Consider the following 4,659-nt stretch of genomic DNA (forward strand, 5'->3'; position numbering starts at 1 on the left):
CCTGCATCCTCATGCCCAGCCAGAGTTCCAGGGTGATTGGTGGTAGGTCCCGGTGGGGGGGCAGCGGGAGAAACCTACATCCCCATGCCCAGCCAGAGTTCCAGGGTGATTGGTGGTAGGTCCCGGTGGGGGGGCAGCGGGAGAAACCTACATCCCCATGCCCAGCCAGAGTTCCAGGGTGATTGGTGGTAGGTCCCGGTGGGGGCCAGCGGGAGCAACCTGCATCCTCATGCCCAGCCAGAGTTCCAGGGTGATTGGTGGTAGGTCCCGGTGGGGGGGCAGCGGGAGAAACCTACATCCCCATGCCCAGCCAGAGTTCCAGGGTGATTGGTGGTAGGTCCCGGTGGGGGCCAGCGGGAGAAACCTACATCCCCATGCCCAGCCAGAGTTCCAGGGTGATTTGTGGTAGGTCCCGGTGGGGGCCAGCGGGAGCAACCTGCATCCTCATGCCCAGCCAGAGTTCCAGGGTGATTGGTGGTAGGTCCCGGTGGGGGGGCAGCGGGAGAAACCTACATCCCCATGCCCAGCCAGAGTTCCAGGGTGTTTGGTGGTAGGTCCCGGTGGGGGGGCAGCGGGAGCAACCTACATCCCTATGCCCAGCCAGAGTTCCAGGGTGATTGGTGGTAGGTCCCGGTGGGGTGGAAGGGGAGCAGCGGGAGCAACCTGCATCTCCATGCCCAGACAGAGTTCCAGGGTGATTGCAGGTAGGTCCCGGTGGGGGGGCAGCGGGAGCAACTTGCATCCCCATGCCCATCCAGAGTTCCAGGATGATTGCAGGTAGGTCCCGGTGGGGTGAAAGGGGGGGCAGCGGGACCAACCTGTGTCCCTATGCCCAGCCAGAGTTCCAGAGTGATTGCAGGTAGGTCCCGGTGGGGTGGAAGGGGGTCAGCGGGAGCAAACCGCATCCCCATGCCCAGCCAGAGTTCCAGGGTGATTGCAGGTAGGTCCCGGTGGGGTGGAAGGGGGGGCAGCGGGACCAACCTGTGTCCCTATGCCCAGCCAGAGTTCCAGAGTGATTGCAGGTAGGTCCCGGTGGGGTGGAAGGGGGTCAGCGGGAGCAAACCGCATCCCCATGCCCAGCCAGAGTTCCAGGGTGATTGCAGGTAGGTCCCGGTGGGGTGGAAGGGGGGGCAGCGGGACCAACCTGTGTCCCTATGCCCAGCCAGAGTTCCAGAGTGATTGCAGGTAGGTCCCGGTGGGGTGGAAGGGGGTCAGCGGGAGCAACTTGCATCCCCATGCCCAGCCAGAGTTCCAGGGTGATTGCAGGTAGGTCCCGGTGGGGTGGAAGGGGGGGCAGCGGGACCAACCTGTGTCCCTATGCCCAGCCAGAGTTCCAGAGTGATTGCAGGTAGGTCCCGGTGGGGTGGAAGGGGGTCAGCGGGAGCAAACCGCATCCCCATGCCCAGCCAGAGTTCCAGGGTGATTGCAGGTAGGTCCCGGTGGGGTGGAAGGGGGGGCAGCGGGACCAACCTGTGTCCCTATGCCCAGCCAGAGTTCCAGAGTGATTGCAGGTAGGTCCCGGTGGGGTGGAAGGGGGTCAGCGGGAGCAACTTGCATCCCCATGCCCAGCCAGAGTTCCAGGGTGATTGCAGGTAGGTCCCGGTGGGGTGGAAGGGGGGGCAGCGGGACCAACCTGTGTCCCTATGCCCAGCCAGAGTTCCAGAGTGATTGCAGGTAGGTCCCGGTGGGGTGGAAGGGGGTCAGCGGGAGCAACTTGCATCCCCATGCCCAGCCAGAGTTCCAGGGTGATTGCAGGTAGGTCCCGGTGGGGTGGAAGGGGGGGCAGCGGGACCAACCTGTGTCCCTATGCCCAGCCAGAGTTCCAGAGTGATTGCAGGTAGGTCCCGGTGGGGTGGAAGGGGGTCAGCGGGAGCAAACCGCATCCCCATGCCCAGCCAGAGTTCCAGGGTGATTGCAGGTAGGTCCCGGTGGGGTGGAAGGGGGGGCAGCGGGACCAACCTGTGTCCCTATGCCCAGCCAGAGTTCCAGAGTGATTGCAGGTAGGTCCCGGTGGGGTGGAAGGGGGTCAGCGGGAGCAAACCGCATCCCCATGCCCAGCCAGAGTTCCAGGGTGATTGCAGGTAGGTCCCGGTGGGGTGGAAGGGGGGGCAGCGGGACCAACCTGTGTCCCTATGCCCAGCCAGAGTTCCAGAGTGATTGCAGGTAGGTCCCGGTGGGGTGGAAGGGGGTCAGCGGGAGCAAACCGCATCCCCATGCCCAGCCAGAGTTCCAGGGTGATTGCAGGTAGGTCCCGGTGGGGTGGAAGGGGGGGCAGCGGGACCAACCTGTGTCCCTATGCCCAGCCAGAGTTCCAGAGTGATTGCAGGTAGGTCCCGGTGGGGTGGAAGGGGGTCAGCGGGAGCAACTTGCATCCCCATGCCCAGCCAGAGTTCCAGGGTGATTGCAGGTAGGTCCCGGTGGGGTGGAAGGGGGGGCAGCGGGACCAACCTGTGTCCCTATGCCCAGCCAGAGTTCCAGAGTGATTGCAGGTAGGTCCCGGTGGGGTGGAAGGGGGTCAGCGGGAGCAAACCGCATCCCCATGCCCAGCCAGAGTTCCAGGGTGATTGCAGGTAGGTCCCGGTGGGGTGGAAGGGGGGGCAGCGGGACCAACCTGTGTCCCTATGCCCAGCCAGAGTTCCAGAGTGATTGCAGGTAGGTCCCGGTGGGGTGGAAGGGGGTCAGCGGGAGCAACTTGCATCCCCATGCCCAGCCAGAGTTCCAGGGTGATTGCAGGTAGGTCCCGGTGGGGTGGAAGGGGGGGGCAGCGGGACCAACCTGTGTCCCTATGCCCAGCCAGAGTTCCAGAGTGATTGCAGGTAGGTCCCGGTGGGGTGGAAGGGGGTCAGCGGGAGCAACTTGCATCCCCATGCCCAGCCAGAGTTCCAGGGTGATTGCAGGTAGGTCCCGGTGGGGTGGAAGGGGGGGCAGCGGGACCAACCTGTGTCCCTATGCCCAGCCAGAGTTCCAGAGTGATTGCAGGTAGGTCCCGGTGGGGTGGAAGGGGGTCAGCGGGAGCAAACCGCATCCCCATGCCCAGCCAGAGTTCCAGGGTGATTGCAGGTAGGTCCCGGTGGGGTGGAAGGGGGGGCAGCGGGACCAACCTGTGTCCCTATGCCCAGCCAGAGTTCCAGAGTGATTGCAGGTAGGTCCCGGTGGGGTGGAAGGGGGTCAGCGGGAGCAACTTGCATCCCCATGCCCAGCCAGAGTTCCAGGGTGATTGCAGGTAGGTCCCGGTGGGGTGGAAGGGGGGGCAGCGGGACCAACCTGTGTCCCTATGCCCAGCCAGAGTTCCAGAGTGATTGCAGGTAGGTCCCGGTGGGGTGGAAGGGGGTCAGCGGGAGCAACTTGCATCCCCATGCCCAGCCAGAGTTCCAGGGTGATTGCAGGTAGGTCCCGGTGGGGTGGAAGGGGGTCAGCGGGAGCAAACCGCATCCCCATGCCCAGCCAGAGTTCCAGGGTGATTGCAGGTAGGTCCCGGTGGGGTGGAAGGGGGGGCAGCGGGACCAACCTGTGTCCCTATGCCCAGCCAGAGTTCCAGAGTGATTGCAGGTAGGTCCCGGTGGGGTGGAAGGGGGTCAGCGGGAGCAACTTGCATCCCCATGCCCAGCCAGAGTTCCAGGGTGATTGCAGGTAGGTCCCGGTGGGGTGGAAGGGGGGGCAGCGGGACCAACCTGTGTCCCTATGCCCAGCCAGAGTTCCAGAGTGATTGCAGGTAGGTCCCGGTGGGGTGGAAGGGGGTCAGCGGGAGCAACTTGCATCCCCATGCCCAGCCAGAGTTCCAGGGTGATTGCAGGTAGGTCCCGGTGGGGTGGAAGGGGGGGCAGCGGGACCAACCTGTGTCCCTATGCCCAGCCAGAGTTCCAGAGTGATTGCAGGTAGGTCCCGGTGGGGTGGAAGGGGGTCAGCGGGAGCAACTTGCATCCCCATGCCCAGCCAGAGAACCAGGGTGATTGCTGGTAGGTAAGGAGATCCATTTGGTGACCAAACAGCAGTGAAAATAAAAAGGCCCAAATGTCAAAGAATGACACTTTTAATACTGAAAGTGAAACATTTTAAATCAAGTTAAAGTGGGGTATGTTCAGAAATGTCAGAGACGGTAATGAGCAGCAGAGGCAGGCCGGGGCAGAGTTCCAGGGCCAGGGGTGTCACGGCAGGCAGCGTAGGCCGGGGCAGAGTTCCAGGGCGGTGGGGAGAGGACTAGGCCTCAAATCCAAGGAGATCCATTTGGTGACTAAACAGCAGTGACAATAAAAAGGCCCAAATGCCAAAGAATGACACTTTTAATACTGAAAGTGAAACATTTAAAATCAAGTTAAAGTGGGGTATGTTCAGAAATGTCAGAGACGGTAATGAGCAGCAGAGGCAGGCCGGGGCAGAGTTCCAGGGCCAGGGGTGTGACGGCAGGCAGCGTAGGCCGGGGCAGAGTTCCAGGGCGGTGGGGAGAGGACTAGGCCTCAATCCAAGGAGATCCATTTGGTGACCAAGCAGCAGTGAAAATAAAAAGGCCCAAATGTCAAAGAATGCCATTTCTGCTACTGAAAGGGAAACATTTGAAAGTGAAACATTTAAAATCAAGTTAAAGTGGGGTATGTTCAAAAATGTCAGAGGCGGTGGTGAACAGCAAGGGCAGGCCGGGGCAGAGTTCCAGGGCCAGGGGTG

The sequence above is a fragment of the Rhinoderma darwinii genome, chromosome 4 (assembly GCF_050947455.1).
Source record: "Rhinoderma darwinii isolate aRhiDar2 chromosome 4, aRhiDar2.hap1, whole genome shotgun sequence".
Lineage (NCBI taxonomy): Eukaryota > Metazoa > Chordata > Amphibia > Anura > Rhinodermatidae > Rhinoderma > Rhinoderma darwinii.